Here is a 19,958-nt window from a genome sequence, read left to right on the forward strand (position 1 = left end):
CCGAGCCTACAACCCCTTTCAAAGTGTTAGGGCCCCAAACTAAACTTCTCCAGAGATGAGTAATGGGATCTACTGGCCCATATTGAATATGCTTTGAAGACATTCCTGGGGTTTTTGAAAAATAACACAATAGCTAATTTCAAAGTGAGGTCAAACTATTGACTTTATTAGATTCCACATTTTTTCTGTCGGAGGGATCTAATTTATCTATTTATATATTAAATAGAAAAAGTGAAACACAAATAAATAGACAACAATCTTTAAAATAACAGAGTAAACAGAAAATCAGTCTTATGAGGAGAGACAATACTTGCAGCTGTTGGTTTTTAATTCTTGTATCTTAAAGCAGGCTCAGGAGGAACAAAATTGTATCATTGATAATCAGGAAAAATGAAAAAGCAAGAAAAAGTTCAAAAAATAAATCTTGTCCCATTAAAAACAAATTTGGATTTCTCATAAAATAGAAATAATACTGAAACAATAAAGGTTGGAATCATTATATTGGAATCACTACATTTACATTTATTCATTTGACAGATGTTTTTGTCCAAAGCAACATACAAATGAATCATCATCAATCAGTCAATGAAGTTATATGATGGTCTGTTATGGTTTGTTCATGATGTGACTTGCTTTAAGACCAAACATTTCTGTTCAGAAATGTTAGATCTTAGTGATGACCTGCCCCCATGTTTGGGCCTGGGTCAAGCAAAAACTGGTTATATACCCAACAGGTGAGGTTTACTGCACTGGGAGTCTTTGAGACTGTCCTCCCAAGAAAAATGACAAGATCAGTTGTTCAAGATGCCCCAAAGCACCTGTTGGGGTGGATGGATGGGTCAGCAAAACTCAGACTTTAACACGGGGGATCACTGTTTGTTTCCCGTTTCCAATCACAAGTCAACTTAGATTTTTTTAAACCATGACTGCAAACCATGTGGTTATTATAGTAATCATGACGACAAAGGTCCATTTATCTTAATGTAGTGTCTTAAGTATTAACTTTAACCCAAACCATGTTTCCCTTAACAAAGTAATTGCGAACGCTAAGACTCCTAGCGATGTTGTCCTGTTTGCTAAAGTCAATTCACTGAGTAGGACATAATTATATAAGCTTAAAACAAATAATGACAGAATTATTTGCTGATATGAGACTCACATCTGATCACAGGGTCATGAAGTTAGTTTGGTTAGACCTGTACGATTGTGATATTACGCAACAACCCTCTGAAAAAATGAGAGACGGACATAAAGAATGGTCAAATTATGTATATGACGGATGATGATCACAATTATTGTTGATCTCTCTCTTAACGGGACAACCAAATTGCACTACATCAAAAAGCGTCTCATTGCATTGCAGCTGTTGTCAATATCTCACAAAACTGGTGATATTTCCATTACATTGTATTAAATTTCCATCACTTTATACCTCTCTCCATACATCCTCTAACATCCCTGTGTTGTATAAATCTATGATGTAGGAAACTCTAAATCCCATTCTCAACAAGATTATCCGTCAATTCAGGTGAGCTGTATCCAGGTGCTTCTCTTTCTCACGCTGTGTTCTGTAATGCAAACGCTCCCAGCTGAAATTCAGCTGAAATTCAACTCAGCCTTTCTGTAAACCCAAAGAGACTCAACCCACTCCCCAAACAAGTAATTTGCCTAAGCTGCCTGTCAGTCGGGTGCATTTGTTTGCACTGAGAGTTTAACTCCGCAGGGCATGGAGGATGCTAATTGTGTTGATTTGGAGGGGGTCCCTCAGGTGTGTGTGTGTTTGATGGTGGGGGGGAACACCTGTATGAATACACTAGCGTGCCTTCAGTTTACACAGAGCCAAGCAGGGAATCACTGGCACACCTTTTCTCTTGATAGGCAAACAGAGGTTCAGGCTTCATGGGGTTAGCATCCTGCAGAGTCTTTCTTAGTTTGGTCTAATGTTAGTAATTATCCTACCAGTGTGAACCTCATGCCATTAACAAAACAGAGGTGGAGACAGAGGGAGGAAATGTCAGCAGGAGCCTGAGTTTGGACCGACCTAGTACCTGACATGACAATGTGACTGAATTGGTAAAACCTGGAGCAAACACGAAAGGTTAACATTATATGTAAATTAAGTAAGGAATAGCTAATTTACTAAAGCACAGTTTCAGCAAACTAAAAAAAAAGAGGCTCATATTCGAAATCTTAAACTTGTCATGATATTACTTGAACTTTACTAAAACCTTTAAGAGTAGCTTTTCTATTAAGGCTATTCTCACCACTTTGGCAAACACAAAGCAGAAAGCTGGCATGTAAACAAAGCCCCTTTAAAACAGTACCGTCTTTACCCTGCCCCCTTGAAAATGGCCCAAATTGCAGCACCTAAAAAACCTAAAAAAGCAAAAAAAAAACCCCACAAAAACGGCATCTGTGACATAATATCAAAAGGGCCATTTTCTTACATTCTGGAGGGGCTAAGTGTTGGCTGAAGTGGTCAGCAACCATTGGAGTGGTCAGCGTGGAGAATTCCCTGTGCTCCATCATTCTGATGGCTGTGTCCAATTGCTTTATACCAGAGCAGCAGGTAGTCCTAGCTGCTGGGGTCGCAGCTCTGACGGCCTCGCCCCATTGGCCCAGGGGCTCTAGCCAGGGTTCACGGGTCAGGGCCTTGTCCGGACATAGGCTTGGCTCCTGGCCAATGGGTCGAGTTGGTCAGTGGTGGGGAGCAATGGTGGTCAGACGAATGATTTATAGATGCACCGGATGGAGAGAATGCTAAGAGGCCGCACTTAAATCTGGCCAGGGTTTTTCTTAAAGTTTCTCTAAAGGCACAATATGTTCATGCTTTGCTTATCCCCCACCATAAGCACTTGACTTGAACTTTTTGACTTGAGCTGTCAGCTTTTTAAGACGTTTTTTTTTTATACATTTCAAAAATCGGATGCCATTGAGTCATCTTTTATTTTTCCTCTGCATATGTTTCCCCTGAAACCTTCTGCTAATGAACAAAACCTGGGCTAGCTCACATCTTTAAAAATGTGGTTTCAAAATGATCTGTTGCCAAAAGTAAAAGACGAGCTTGATCTGTCATTCTGTCGCGAACTGTTTATCGCTTGCCAACCTATTTAAGTGATTCCATCAAACTGGGACACTTCAGAAGTAGGTTTACAGGCTCACAAGTTTTCTGGTCATGGAAGGCAGGCGAGCTCTGATTGCCCTGAAGGGCGTTTTGTTCTTGTTAGGGTATTGTGAACAGATGGACTTCATACCCACTCGCCCAAATCAAAGATGGCATTTGTTTTTCATGTTGGGTGATTTTAGGGCTACATGGACGATACAAACAAAGCCTTTTTTAAAATGATCTCACAAAAATCAAATCAAGAGAGACATTATGCTATCCAGGATTTGCAGATGACTCACTTTAGCCTCATTTAGCTAAACCAAGAGAGCATAATGGAGGAATTTGTTAGAAAACCAATATTCAAAAGTTAGAAATTATGAGCACAAACAGCTATACATGCTTTGTATCATCACAGAAAGTAAACATTTGGCAACAACATCATAAAACATCAAGGGGAACAGCTGCCTGGCTCATATTCCCAACAATGTAAACCATGGAGTGAACAAACTACGTAATTCAATATAGCCACGAGGACAAACTATTGGGCGACATTTCCCGCATTAAAGGAGTCATAAACCATCCCGTGACTAGAGCAATGGCCCAGCATGTGGTTTATTTTTGGGGGACACACTTAAAGGTCAGGCGGTAATCCACAGGAGTTTGTGAACGTATTCTCTTGGCAGAATCACCAGCTGCCATTTGTGCGTGGGTGGACAGTTTGTCTCCGTTGGCCTGCAGAGCTGAGGCCTATGGCCATGAAACCGTCCTGCCCTTTCAGCTAATTGTTTGTGGGTTGCTTTTAAATTTATTGACAGTCTTGGTGATATAGTGCTTCTTTTGTGTCGTCAACCTATTGTGAACAGCATTAACTATGGCTCCTGCTTCCCTGCACTTGTGCTCCATGGCTGACAAGGGGCCAGAGAGCAGTGTGATGCCCAGCGGGAGTGCCCTCTCCGTGGGCAGGAGAGGAGACCTTTACAGGTGCCTCAGCTCTTCTCTTAGCAACGCCCTGCTGCTGAAAATTTGTTGTCCCCCTGTGGGTGTCTTTCTGAGACTGTCAGCTGTGGGGCCCCTGATGGGAGATTTGTTGATATGATAACTCGATTAGGCCCCAGAATGGATGACATGGTGGCAGAGAGCAAGTCTGCAGCTCCCAGGGAGGTGCTGACTCCTCTCCTTAACCTCTCCTCAGGAGACCAGCGTTCTGCACAAGCCAGGCATGTGGCTCCCAAAAGCCCTTGCTGAGCCTCTGGTAATCAGTCTCCCAGGCACAATGGTGCAGTTCACTAACCAAGCAAAGAATCATGATCCTTTTAATAATTTAAGTATAGACACAGTATGAGACTAGAGGACTTCACACAAAAGAGAATTCACTAATTAAGAGCACTGAATGTGAAAGTTCCTTATTATGTGGATTTTATTTCAGGATTTATCATCCAAGCTTGCCTCTGTATCTTACACCTTATTTTCCTAATTGGCCAGGCACCATTTCCCAATTAACTCTAAAATTGGTTGATGATTGCCCTGAATTGGCACCAGATACCAGCGTACAGCTTAAGCAGGAGTTGAAGATAAAGTTATGGACTCAGTAAATTGGTAATTAATTTTAAGCCATCAAAGCATGGCTATTTTGGTCGCTGGGGGAGGGATATGGATTGAATCCCAGGTAGTCAGACTGGTATTATCAAGTAAGACTCTAAGGATACATTAATGTGCTCTCAACACTGATCCACTTCCGGAGTAATCTCAGCTCACCGGTGTCAGCCAGGGTTGCATTATAAACTCTTTTACCCAGTGGTGAAGTTAGAGACTGAAGGTGGATTTAAATCAAAAGAGCTCTTCTCCCTCGACGCAGCTGCTAAAAGCTCTGGCATATCCGCCCAGGTGTAACAGGGTCAATCAGTAACCACTTGAGAGTTAATTAGAGATAAAGTGTATGTTAATGGCAAGGCTTCGCTTCACTCAAACATTCCAACACACCCGACTTGTACACAAGGTCTGTTTGCTGACGGGTTGGTTGCCACTTGCAAAATACCCAAACTTCTTAGACTTATCCCACAAAAACTCTTGGCCCTAAAGGTAAAACAATCATTAAAAAGATATGTTCCTACTTATCCTTTGTCTCCCTACATCCCAAAATTACAGCAGAAAGCTACACAAAGTGATGCTTTGGTCTTCAGACAATAGCAACAAAGTTTTTTGTAGTAACTGACACGGTAATCAGTGAAAGCTAACAATATGACTTCCAGCTAACACCATAAACACTCAAGTCTGGAGGATCAGTACATGTCAAGCCAAGTCAGTTTTATTTGTATAGCCCAATATCACAAATCACATATTTGCCTCAGGCAGCTTTACATTCAGTACAGCAATACAACATCCTCTGACCTTAGACCCTTCGATTTGAATAAGGTAAATCTCCCTAAAAATCCCTATAAAAAGGGGAAAAAATGTAAGAAACCTGAGGAAGAGCAACAGAGGAGGGATCCCTCTCCCAGGACACACAGACATGCAATAGATGTGTGTACAGAAAAGAACACAAATTACAGAATACACGGCAAGCGCGCTCACCAGCTGTCATATGTCATGCTCATATATACGCATAGTGGACAAACACACACACACACACACACACACACCTCCCTCCCACCATGCCTCTACTCAGCACCACAAAGCCAGGCAGCGGCTCAGACAGGATGTAGCACATGTGTATCATATTAGGCAGGCCTTCCCAGCCGGCAGGACCGTAGGTGATATTAGATCTACAGCTGGCCCACTCCCTCCGTCTCTCTGAGCTGCTGCCCAGCCTCCAGCCATCTCAGACTGATATTTCACACATCCCTCCGCCCGTCTCACAGCCCCAGTCACAGGTGGGAATGCCTTCACGCAGACCAACAACAAGAGAGCCTGTTGTAATGAGTATGTGTGTGTTTTTCCCCATGGAGGAATCACAGACAGGGGAAGCTATTCAGCGTGCCCCTTCAGGTCAGGCAAAAGATGTGGAGGGGCTGACCCGACATGGCCCACATCAAAGCCCAATGGACACAAACTGGAGCAGGAGAGTTCAGGGGAACATTTCTGTGTAGGGAAAGTGAGCAGTTCTGTGTTTATCCATGGTAGAGAGAACCTGGAGAATGTCACTGAGTGCCAGCCGGTCACCCCTGAATGACTGCAGGAAGTAGCAGCTTGATGCTTGCCATCTGTCCACATCTAGGGTGATCATGGGAAGAAGTCTATTCTATCCTTATGAACACGTGGTGTGTGATAAACTCACAGGTGAGTTTGAAATACTAGACTTCTATGTTGGACATTTGTCAGACAACAGACAGGATCTGCAGGTAGCCAACAAAACAAGCACAGAGCGTGCACTCAAGTGATGGGGATACATACTTCATATTCTCATTTGTGCCATAAAACATCTATAAACATGTTTTCCACTGCCACTTATTTCCACCAGTGTCTTTAAAAAGAGGAGGCTGGAAAAGGCATCAGTGGATGATCCACACTGTTCCTGACTGATTAGGAGATTCTGCTTGTGGAGATATGAAACACAAGGTATTGATTTGTGACTGTGACCCCAGGCTTTGAATGGAGTTGAATGTCAGACAATGACTGGTTAATGTGTTCTGGTTATCAAAGGTCACAGATGTAAAAGCAGGGAAAACAGTGGTTTGGTAAGTGAGGGCGCCTGATGCCACTGGAGAGGTCAAGAGAGACGAGCAAGATTCATGTGAGAATAAATAATTCATGTATCTTCATTCAATAAATCTAAACCCTTATTTTACTACACTAAAATAAATACTTAGCTGTAAAACTGTTACAACGTTACACAACTGTTACTAAGTTTTTAAGTCGGTTGTATTCCATAGTTTTAAACTATAGAATATAAGATCCATGTTGGATGCATACAGATAAACTAATAAATTTCTCCTTAAGTAAGTGTGCATTACTTCAATAATATATGGAGTATCTTGTGGAACTTGAGCGCAAATGATTAAAAATATTATCTTATCTTAATACATAAATAGTAATAGAGAGGTAAAGTCATGACATCACATCCAGGCTAGCAAACTAGCTTCTGCAGCTAAATGCAATCTGTCACTTCTTTCTTTCATCAGTCTTTCTGAACCTTCTGAAACTGAAGGTTTACTTTTCATATTCTAAGACAAATTGGCATCCACCAGAGCACTTGCTGTTATAAATTTAACAGTTGTACAAAGATAACTGTGAGCATACAAAAGACTACAGATCACATGAAATTTTACCAGCGTGGCAGTGCGAGTATTTATGTCATCATAACTTGGCTTTGTCCATATCCATAAAATTCACCAATACTCTTTCCTCTGAAGTTGTTTTTTCAACTTACTAGCTGTAATCTCTGCTGTCAAAAAACTTCAATATCGTTCAGTCCTCTCTGGCCTACAGACATGTCTAAACTTGCTGTGGCCTCTCGACCTCTGGACTCGCCTCCTCCGTCAAGCAATGACATTTAACTCTCAGTGTCTGGTTTGTTAAAGGCCACTAATAACAGAAATGTTGAATAAATAACAATATTAGATTGTTTGTTTGTTTTATTACCATCTTTATCTAAATATAGCAATGAACAACATTACATACTGTCGAGAAGGCTGTTTTACAGCTAGATTGTTAGTTAAATGCACTATTATAAATGTCAATGGGATTGTCTTACTTCTGGAACAAAACCCGGATGTTCCAGTTTCACTTCAGCTCTGTATAACGCAATCTCTGAACAACATCAGCTATATCAAAACTGGAGGACCACATCTCAAAAACTGAAAAAGGCACTTAATTCGAGAGTAACCATGGAAATAGCAAACAACAGAGATATAGTAAAACTGTAATCATTTCTCTAGTTAGCTTGAGCTTCCATGCAGATTGGAGCCCTCAGCACATGCTGCTTGGTGCATCGGCCGAGCTGTGATGCATTAATTAGAACACAAATTCATTTCGCATTGATATGAAAGGCACAGTCGCCACCCTCCTACTCCTCGCTAGAACACTTGCTGTCATTTTCACACAGACTCACACTCACCACACTTCAGCTTGTGGTGTCGTGAGTGACGCAAGGAGGGATGTCGTCAATTAACTGTGGCCTCTTGAAAGATGAAATGACTCAAAATATTGTTTTCTTGCCTATTTCCACAAAAGGAGCAGTGTTGACATAGATGGTTAAGTACATCTGAGATCCAGAAACTATATGAGTTTAAAATGAAATTCAACAGTGCCACTGGCGTGAAAATCTAAATGTAAGGGTTCTAGTATGCCTGAGATAAGATGAAACTTAATTCCTTCAATCACCATTGAAATTATTGAATAACTAACTGCAGCTGTAACAGAAGCAGGACAAAAATGTACCCAACTGAACAGCTGCTATTGATTTGAAAGAATCTGTGCTATGTTAACTATCGATAGTTTACAAGTTAACAAATGTTGGCAGTTTACACATCTGCAGAATCATCAAGAGCATATGCAAGACATGGATATACATGAAACATATTGATCTAAAAATGTAATATGTTGTATACTAATAATCATCACAGTAGAGATGTCATTCAATCAGAATAATTACAATAGGAAGATAACAATGGTGCTACATCTGCATATGACTAATGATATTCATGTTATCAGTGGAAATGAACTCAAATAAACCTGCTTGTTCATGCAATAAAAACCAACAATGAAATAATGCTGATAAAAGGGGAAATGTGACTTTCAGGTTACATTTATTACATTGATGGGAAATGTATTATGATAAAAGTGCTGACAGGATTACACACAAATTGTTTTTACTTTAAAAGGTTTATTACCTTGATGGCAAGTCACCACATTCTCTAATAGTTATAACACAGATTTCTGACATCATACTGTCCTCTGGCTGTCCTCGCCTAACTCTATCACTCAGTATTTGTGTCTTATATGGTTTGAGTGGATTGGCAGCTGAGAATATTTCCTTTTGAGAATCCTGTTTGATTTAGTGCTGGGCCTTTAACTCACCCTGAAATCAACTTTATGTCTCCAGATTGAAATCAAGTCACTCACTGGCGTGCCAGTCCCCTCACACTGACCTCACACATACACATGTACAATACGAGGGCCTGTCAGCCTATTTGCCCTGACAGAAAACTTAAACTAGAGAAGGAAAGGTGTTCTATCATCTCTCACCAAACTGTACAACAGAGGAAGAAGAAAACAACCGCACCTGTTTGTGGGTTTAGGCCATGTTTAGTTTTTCTTTTCTATTATATTCTGTAATATGTCATATCTTACAACAGGAGCTATACCTTATCGCATCTTATCACAACTCATCCAGACTGCAGACATGCGAAACCACAACTTATAGAATAAGGCTGTTATCCTGGATAAGTGACACATTCACACTACTAACTGACTTTCTGGAGACAAACCGTCTGGCAGTAGATGTAAAGCATGACTTCATCACGTTTCATCCTGCACCAATGAGTGACTGTTTTAGCAAGTACTTCTCAGACGTCAACACCGGTGAGTATGTGCTATCCATTTAACCCTGCTGTCATGAGCACGTGCAAACGTCCATACTGAGAAGCAATCAATGGCAAAATATGGCATTCATAAACTGAAAATCAGTTTGAGGAGCAAGCAGTACAGTACTTGTATTGAGCTGTTTAACCTCGGTGTCCAGACATAGTCAAGAGCAGAACCACCCTGCTGCGTGTACACATCCAAAACATGTCATTTGAAATTGTTGTTTTTAAAGGTTGGTGCAGCGTCAGAAATAATGTGGACAGTTGTGGTGAAGAAGGAGCTGAGTCTGAAGGCAAACTTCTCTGTGTATGTTCCAAACCTCACCTTCGGTCATGAGTTATGGGTAGTGACAACAGTGAAGATAAAAGCGTTTACTTTGAGTGAGCAAGCTAGAGGAAATAGCTGGGAAGAATCTTGTTACCTTGATTAGCCTGCTGCCACTGCGAACCCAGATAAGCAATCTTGGCATTTTTCCCCATCAGCACACACTGTTTCATTCAAAGGGGTTCTGTAAAACTATTACAGGCTGCTGTGGCAGTCAGATGCACACATGCTCTACCTCCCAGATCCTCTAGTTCAGTTTTATCAAGGGAAATCAATTCTTCCTGTCTTTCTCACACATATACTGTATACATATGCAGGCCTGGGACAGAGAGAGCCAACCCCGCCTTGTGCTGAAGCCTACTGTGTCTTAGGCACGCACAGCTCTACTCTAAGTGCACATCACAGTGTAAAACTGTGGTTTTCCAACAATCATTGTAATGTGTAATACAGCAACAAGCCAGCCAAATGTAAACTAAACCATCTTCCTGCTTATCTGTGTCTCCATTATGATCCCTTTTATTAATGTGACCAGTTTGAGTCATTTCAAAGCTGTATAAATGAATTTAGCTATTCATATCATCTATCAAAGACATTTTAGAAGTGGGCTGGCTCTTATTTAATGTTCACATGGAAGCAACAGCAATGGAACAGAACTACCTAATCACACACAGACGATAACACATTTCTCCATGGTGCCGCTTTAAAGGAACCCCAAAAAAGCCCTCAATCTAACCCACCAACACAACCCACCAAGCAGAAAGTGCGCAACATTGCAGATTGCTGAATTAAAGACAAATGCTTCTATTCAGTATTTAGATGAAAAACAAAATACAATCATTTCTACTTTACTTCAAACAAGTCAGGCCATAACATTTACAAGGGAACAAATTCCTGTCTGAGAAGATGAAATATTTTTTTTAACCAAAGGATGGCTTTTTTGTGGGTGCATCCCAAATGAGGGGGTCAGACAAGTTAAGGCTTGTCCTAAAATGGACACATGTTCTCCATTGTCAAGCTGACTTCTTTCCCAGCTAGGAGATCAATGCGACCTGTCAGAAGTCACCCACTTGCTGTCAGACCTCAGAGTGATGCTTCAGGGGAGTCGGGGTTAGGGGAGGGGAAGAACAGCGAATTGTAGCGAGGAATCTCACAGGGCAGTCTGCATTTTTGCATTTTAATTTCAGAGGAGGTGGGGGGTAATGGTTAAGAATCGCGGGCCCCCTGGAGGTGGTGATTGGCTGGAAGCATCCTGCTTGTAGCAAAAATTAGGGTGCAGATAAAAGCTGGCAGATGTGGCAGATACAGTGTGTTGGCATCTGTTGCTTGTTACAGTCACACTTGGTAAATTAATAAGTGTGGATTAAAGGGAGACTTTCTGCAATTTCTGTGGCTAAAAAAGATGGTCAACAAGAGGAAGTTCTTTAGCAACACACATAATCAACCTCAAATTTAACTTATTGGCCCTTTAAATTGGCTCTCAAACAACACATGGTAGTATTGAAACCAGCAACAAAACACCAGAATACTTGTTTTACAATTCTGACGTCAGTGAAGCTGCGGTCAGTTTAAGGTCAGTCTCCAGCAGTAGAGTTGACTGGCTGGCTGTCAATCAGTCAGGCCCTGATCTAGTGGCCATATGTGATGTGGTCAGTGTTTGGGTGCAGCAGGTCTGACGGACAGCTGCCCCTCCTTGAGCCCCGGCAACAGCACCTGCTTTGTCTGTCGGCTCTGCTGACACGTGTCCCTCTTTGTGGCCCCACGCAGTTCCCCCACTGTCAGAGCCAAGAGGGGCCTCAACAGGCAAACACATCCAGGGCTTTTACCTAAGGTGCTGACTGACCGACAGGAGCTATGCAAGGAGGGGTCGGGGGGGGGGGGGGTTGCTGATGAAGGAAGGATGGAGTTGGAAATGTTGAGTCCTGTAGAGGTTGTGCAGAGGTGAGAAGGAGGAGGTATGTTAAGGCCTTGGGCATGGGCAAGGTATGATGCAGGGTACAAAATTCAGATAAACAGCTACATGGTGACTTTCACAGCATGGAAGCGGAGCAAACAAGATAAGCAGGACAGCTAATCATCTGTCAACTTTTACGACCCAGAACAGATGAGCAGAGCTGCAGCAGAGAGGAGGTGGCCAGGGCAGGGAGGAGTGATTGGCGGCTGGAGGGGGCGGTGGGCGGGCAGCTGTCAATCACCCAGCCTAGTGAGGCCTGGGGCACACCTGTTCACCTTTGCATAGGGCTGGGTGACCCTTTTAATTGGAGGGGTCAGTGCAGGATAGTGTGATGAGTAAAGCAGGATGGGGATGTTGTTATTCTGCAAATAAAAGGACTGCTCACCCCCAATATAGATCACCTGAGTGATAGCAGAGCAGGTCAGTGAATCAAAGGCATTGTTGTGACCTTATGCATTTTATGGCCCTTCCATCCAAAGTTAGCTTATATTATACCAGCTATAAACACACTGAGAAGTAACACCTGTAATTTTACTCCGTTACTTTGTTTAGCTTAGAGCCCTTTATTCTCTGATCACAGACAAAGGCCTGTCGATCCCCATTAAAATAACCTGGGCAACTGTGTTGTTTGTTTATTTTACATCATTATCAATGACAGAGCTATTCAGATTTTACCAAACTACCATGACTAACAGAAAATACTGAACATTGCATAAGGATCACATTACAAATACATCTAACTGCTTTCAACATTATATAAAGACGATATTTTGTAATGTACTGAGGTGCACAGCTCTGTGCATACACATTATGCACCCTATGTAACCTGTTTAATGTAAATATTAAACACTGTACTCATTCTGGATCTCCGCCCTGTGGCGTTTCCACTCGGCAGGCAAACTTTCTCATGCTAAACAAAGGAACTCATTCACTGACCGCCGAGCACGGGTGAACAACTGTACAACTGAGTAGGTGTGGGAACATGAACCATCCATCCTGTCCACATCTGCAGCACACTTCCTCCCCCACAGATGAGGCAGCTGTTGTACAGTAAACTTTGCCGTGCAGCACCCTCCTCGATCAGAGCACTTTCCCCATTGTTAGGATGAAAAGCACCGCAGCGGTGGTGGCCCCAGTCCTCAGGAGCAATGCCTGGCTGGAGCTTATTTTGGTTGGGCTTGCCCAAATAAACACACCGAGACCTCGCAGCCACAGCTGTGGGCCTCTCCCTGGCTGACCTCCTCTCCTGTGACTCCTCCACTCACAGAGAGAAAGAGAGAGAAAACAAGTGAGCGAGAAAGAGACAACTAACCCGAGCCAAAGCCTGCAGAGGTTAGGAGGGCCAAATGCTGCTTATTATCAGAGTCAGGTCTTTCCCACGCCTGCAGGCCTCGTGTGTGCAGCCGGCGGCATGCCTGCTTGCCAGAAAGTGTTCTCAACTACAAACTCATCTACAGTCATCCTCCCACTGAGGGAGGGGGATGAGGTTTGGTTTCTCACTGCTGGACAGAGAGGAAGGTTTATTCAGCAAGTTTCTGTGCAAAGACCGTGAGGTTTAAAACCAAGAGGGTGAGAGGAATGCAGAACGCCTTTCTTCTTTTAACCTGCTGCTCTCAGAGTGGATGAGAGTGTGAATTTGGAGTTTGACAGCTGAGTAAATTGGACTAATGGGCTGAGCTTGCTGGAATGAAGGTCACATTGTGCTTGTTCCTATAGACCCGCTTATGGGAATAAGGCTACAAACTGCTGCCTTGCTGCAAGAAATGAGGGCATGTTGCTGAAAAAACACACCTGCATATTGGCATCAAAATTTCATGAATGGATCTTCTTGGGCAAAAATATCCCAAAGCTAAATATTTATCCAAATTAGATGAGAAATTGGCATTGACACTAAAATACAGACATTGTGTTATAGACATACTATTAGGCATTAAATTTACCTTGTTTTGCATGTGTTACATACAAGAACAATTTGCAGATGATAGGTATATATTATATTATATTTATATTATGTTGAGATTTTTTTCAACAATATTCAATATTCATAATCATAATTTCAGACATTTAGATGCTTAAATGTATTCAAAAACTGTTCTTCAGCTTTTACATTTTTAAAAAAAATCTCTGTTTAATTGTAAGAGGCAAAATGTTAATGTGTCACTAATGTTTGTGAGTTTTTTTTGTAGATACATTTGAGTCAGTTTGCATATATTTAATTCAGGATATCAAGCCCCGCACCCACCTACACAGTAAAACACCCACAGCCACCCACTGAATTCCTCCTACATACAAACCCACACACACCCACCACCTCATACACACGTATCCGTCCACTCACAAAAAACACCCACGCACACACATCCATCAACACTAATGAATGCTCAATCACCCGCCCGGTAACTCCCACGCACACAAACAGACACACCGACTCATTCCCCAACAAATACAACAGCAGCCCATGTCCTCCTACACACAGACACATACGCTCACACACTCTTTACCCCCTGCCTTGCTCCATTTGCACCGTCAGCCTGATGCAGAGCTGAGTCAGCAATCACCCATTGGTACGTGTGTGTGGAGGAGCCTGCAGCCTCTCCAGGAGCACTTTGGTGAAGGAGGGAAAAGGAGGGACAGATGGGCTGAGAGAGAGCTCCTGGGCAGGTAGTCATCCCTAGAATGTGGGGGAGTCTTCGGGGGGTCTTGCCGGGGGATGAATGGCCTTTAAATGCCCCCCGCCCACACCCACTGAGTGTCCGGGGGGGAGCTATTGTCACTAAAGACTCACCCTCCCTCCTCCTCCTCCTTCTCCTCCTCCTCCTCCCACTCTTTATGCTGAGTGGGTGCATCACAGGGAGATCACCACCTACAAACACACCTGCAGGAATGCACTGGAATGAATATGTAGGGTGTCAGCAAATGGACCGACATCTGTTATGTGAAGACACGCAGCCTTCCTCGGTGAATATGAATGACATCTCTCCAAATTTCCCACTGAATTAATGGGATCTTCGTAGTGCTTTTTGCTGCAAAAACAAGGATATGATCCAGCTCTACAACTGACACTAAAGTCGCTTTTAACTCATGCCAGACTGTGCCCTTCTTGCAACAACCTGGGCAGCCTGAGTTTAGCCCACAGAAAATAATTGAAGCCAGGAATAAAAAGGTTCACCAATAGAGCAGAAAGAGAGAGTCAGAAGCTTGGGAGAAAGTTGAGACCGGGCATTAAATCTCTAGTCCCTTATTCTGTCAGCGCCACCACCGCCACAGAGCCACGTCAAAAAATTACACAGCAGCTCCAGCTAGCAGGCAATTACAGAGTGGGGTCTATGAGTGACGCCTGTGTAGGACTGGCTGGCACTCTGTTCACTGACAGGTACTCACAATTTACAGCATAGGGTTCATTTTCAGATGAACTCAGTCCAAGAGCTGGGCGCACTCCCAAGGCCCTCTTTCTGTTTCTCATGGTCGTAATTACATTAAATATAATCATTCAGGCCCAAATTGCTGGTTAATGTCTGTGGTTGTACTCAACCAATGACTGCTAGACTCTGAGAGGAAGAGAAAGCAACAGGGAGACTGAGAGGTTGAGAGAAACCCATAGAGAAAGAGGGAAGAGATAAAGGTTGTGATTGCCAGGGACTCCGTCTGGGCTTGGTGGCGGGCCTGATGGCACAGTGTCAGTGTCGTTGTGTGGGTGTGTGTTCAGGAGCGGTTTCAGCCCAGACGGACGTGACACACACATTCAAACGCGTGTCAGGAGGCCACCCACGCCTGACACAGGGAGATTGCCAGGCCCTGACACACGGAGCGTGGTGAGGTGACAAGTTCGTCAAGAGACGGATCAGTGCCTCCTTGCCACATGTCAGTCACTATCTCTCACAGTCATGTCTCACTCTCCCCCTTTACTCCCCCTTAGCTCCTTCCCTTCTCTCATGATCTGAATATGTAAGACTAATAATTTGTGTTTCATAACCTCAATACAAATCCATCTTCTGAGGCATGTATTACTGGCAAAAAATTGCAGAGTTAAATGTCAAATATCTGACCTCCTCAGAGTATCATTTTATATTCCTAAAGTAGATGATAGAAAGCTCTCATGTCAAATAATGTCATTCCATATCGTTTACCGTAACATCACACAGGAGAGCTCATTTTTCACATTTAATAACTTTAGACAAAGCCCAGATGTAAAGACAGTGCCACTGCCAGTGGCTGATATTGCCAAGACTTGGTAATTTATTCGCCTCCAGATCCTTTTTCTCAACAGTACCTACAACTGTGGACTGACGAGCCTCCCTTCAAATGTTCCTTGTGGTTTCTGTTGGGGCGTTCAAGACCTCATGCAAATGCTTAATCACCTCACTTTACTGTTTGTCCCAACTGGCAAAGTAAACAAAAGGCACACTTGGGCAGGCGTCTTAAACAAGCTGAAGAGCGTAGGAGGTTTCCAGAAATAAACCACAGCATGCAGTAAAATCACAGCGGAGGGAGGGTCAAGTGTGCCAGATTTCAAAGGGAACCCATAAAAAGACAATCTGGTTTTCACATTTTGACGAAGGAGGCAAAATGTGGCTGAGATACCCTGCCACCGCCGTTTCCAGCAAAGGGTGCTATCGCCAGCGCTTACTGTAATTCAATCTCTGTTCATGCGTGGGGATTTACGGCTATTGTTAAATCAACGGCTCTCAGAGCTTGTAGTCGAAACCCAAAATGATTAAGGTTTTCATTTCTAACAGTCACTACAGCAGCAGATTTTGATTAATTTTGATGTCTCAAAAAGGAGAACAGGGAGCAATCATTTGAATTGACTGTTACTTGGTTGACATGGAAACCTGCATTTTTTTTCTGTCTTGATGGCACATGACTGAGAATTTTAAAAATCATGCACAGATCTTTATAGCACACATATCACATCACAAGTAGTATCATGTCCAAGTATTATATCACCTGTAACAACAACCATCTGTGCCATCAGTCACTCTCCCTAACATTGCCTTCAGTTAAAGATCTCTGGACATCTCACATCATGTGCATGTACACTTGCTATCTCTCTCCCAGACCATCTATGAGACCTCAGCAACACACCAAACGGGATAATCCCTTGTCAACATGTTACTGATCCTGGGATTGGGCTGCCCCTGGGCCCTGATCTCCCCTCTGCCTCCCTCCTTCCTTCATCACTGGGTCCCTCAGGCCGACATGGACCCTGACAAAGCCCTAATCCATCACCTCCTGTCAGTGAAGGCCGCACTGCAACACCCCCCCTCATGGGCCAGCATTAGCCTAATCCACTGGGCCAGGGCTCCATGAGAAAGGAGCGCCCACATGGCTTCACCCCAGTTCTGTTTACTCGTCCCATCTGAGTCAACACACTCCCCAGAAAAGAGAGGAACACCGTGAAGCTCCTGGGCCTATCCTGAACCGTCCACTGCACCCACCAGCAGAGGAGGCTTTACCTTGGGTGGTGATGCAGTCTGTCAGTCTGTAGGTCTGTCTGGAAGGCCTCTGGTGTGGTAATGTAATCCCTGGAGCAAACACAGACCTCCTGACTTCAGAAGGGTGTAGCCTACTGTTGGATGCCTCCCTCAAGGGGAAAAGTACACTTTGATGATGGTCCACATCTGTGAATCGACAGCGAAATGTATAGCCTTCAGGGTGCACTCACACTACATATATACACATGAAATGCATACAACAGCTAATGATAGTCACAGGGTGGAAACGGGAAATTACATATTTACTGTCAAAGTGGTGCGGAAGCTATTTGGTTTCAGCAAATAGCTCAAAGCACTTAGCTTAGTGTTTTCAAACAAGTTTTTGAAAACAAATATAATAAAAAAAGATGACACCACAGTTTGGATAATGTTTGCTAGAAAGATGAGAACTCGGTTGAGCTGACAGTTTTGTCAGCTGTCTCAGCAAAGAAATTCACATCAAATCTTCTTTTTTTAAAGCTTGATATGAGCATAATAGATAACAACTCACCACCCTACAAAATGATGTAATTTTGAGCTGAAACTTTTTGGCTCACCAGGTGGAAGCAATTAGAGTAATCACTGTCTATCACTATCTAATGTTAATGTTAATGCGCTAATTGGCTCATATCAGTGTTTTTGATCAATGTTCACTGTGTTGTTTTATTCTTTACATTCATAAAATACTAATACCATAAATACTCTTACCTAAACTGCTCCGATAGGGAGAAGCTGGCCCTCTTCTCTTCAGGCAGGTTTCAGTGACCATTCAGAGACAACACTTCCCTCTAGTGGTGGAGATATGAACAATTATTCAGTGCCAGAATCTAATGGCTGGATAATGAATGAAGAAAATAATGTAACTGAATTCAGATTTAAAGGATGCATTTTCAATTAATTAGTAAGTGGACAGAAAATCACATGTTTTATGATAAGGTACAGTGTATGAAAAGGCTCAATTTGTGCAGCGAACTTCTGAACTGAGCCTTTGATGTTACAAACACAGACACACATCGGCTCAGTTGGCTTTCTATTTGTTATTTGGCCTAATTGTTTCTTCTACTGTCTAATATAAACTTGGACAACAATCTGCTGCTGTAATAATTTCATCACCACTTTTGTTTCATTTGGGAATTTTAGTCTGACATCATGGCTTTTGCACACAACAAATACAGTGTACATGACACTGCAGGGTGAAACTCTCAGTAAATGTCAGAGGGGATATTAATCCTCTCTCAGTTTATCAAATTCAAGTTGTAAAAACAAAACTGCAGTTCACACAAAAGTGCTCATAGTGTTTGTGGGGTTAAATTAATATTACTCACATCCTGAGAGAACTTTTTAGGTCTGCATATAAACTTAAACCAAAATAACCAACCATAATTAATGGAAATCAGTAGTAAAAAGAGAAAGATTGTGTAAAAGAGAAAAATAAATAGGGATGGAAATATTTATTCAACAGTTGCTATGGTTAAAGATAATGAATAGTCCAGTTTATTGACGAATTCCAAACTTGTGTCAAGGGATATAATAACTACACTTGTTAAATTCAAGATAATTACCCCGTTTTATTGGACTCACTCAAAATGATTTAGACTCAATATGAAAGAAAATACCAAAAGCAGCCAAGAGGATTAACTAGTCATTACGTTAAAAACCTTGCTGATCATAAAAACAGAGATTGGAAGATTTTACTCACAGATTTATAGATAATATTGAAACATTTTCTTAGCTCAATATTTCATTCTACTTTCACCAAAATGCACTCGTAGAATTGACTGACTTGACTGCAAATTGACCCCAGACCCTGGTGAAAGCAGCGCCGATGCACTCGGTAAACATTCCCAGAGGAGAGGAGAAAACACACCTGAGCCTGGAGGTGTGTGAGCCACGTGCAGAGGGAACTGAACCAAGGTCTTATTTTCCTTAACACTGACTCCCTGGATGGCTCGTCCCTTCTCTCCTTTCTATGCTTGAGTTACCATCCCTTCTCCTGGCAGGTCTCCCTTAATTCCAAACCTATGTGATGACTACATGTCCCTAAGGGCCCATCCGCACAGAGTTTCACATTCTCTGCAACACATATTGTCTGGCCCAAGATGAACAGACAAGGAATTCTGGCAGGAAAAGGGAGTTATTCTGCCTGAAGGGGGAGAGGGAGCTGGTAGTGGGATATTTCAGGATCTCCTGGGGCTTTGTTGGCATCCCGTACGGCTTTGTTATCAGCTCCAGTGGGGAATTAGGGGATATTCAAGGGGAATCCTGGACTGCGGGTGGGGTGGACTTGGCAGTAAAATGTACAAGTAAAATGTGCATTTGATTTGTGTTGAGTGTATGGGGTTGTTATAGTTTTATTGGTTACATCAGGGTTTTTTTACTTCATTGCGAAATATGCTTTTAATTTCAGTAGAATTTCAGTTTGAGTAACACGTTTTATTGTTCAGTGATGATAAAAAAAAGATGTTCAGTACTTTTTGCTCAACTTTGACCTATGATGCTGGACATCTGGAGACTTTTCAAACTACTTCTCGCATTGAGCAATGTTTTCAACTTTTCAGCAATTCCGCTTTTATTTTTGTAC

General features: G+C 42.5%; 1 protein-coding gene across 2 annotated transcripts in view; it reads right to left on the reverse strand.

Moving 5' to 3' along the window:
* The window catches only part of her6 (hairy-related 6), a 58,717-nt gene extending 40,565 nt beyond the window's left edge, over positions 1 to 18,152 (reverse strand). Inside the window, exons 1-2 of one of the 2 annotated variants that reach the window (XM_044361666.1) lie at positions 18,086 to 18,152; positions 17,360 to 17,524 (exon numbers count right to left, since the gene is read on the reverse strand). The gene's annotated coding sequence lies outside the window, so the exon portion shown is untranslated. Of the gene's footprint in view, positions 1 to 17,359; positions 17,525 to 17,888; positions 17,982 to 18,085 lie in introns of those variants that run through there. The other variant, XM_044361667.1, reaches the window with a different exon arrangement.
* Between the last annotated feature and the right edge of the window lie 1,806 nt (positions 18,153 to 19,958).

This window comes from Thunnus albacares, chromosome 9 (genome assembly GCF_914725855.1).
Source record: "Thunnus albacares chromosome 9, fThuAlb1.1, whole genome shotgun sequence".
NCBI classification, from domain to species: domain Eukaryota; kingdom Metazoa; phylum Chordata; class Actinopteri; order Scombriformes; family Scombridae; genus Thunnus; species Thunnus albacares.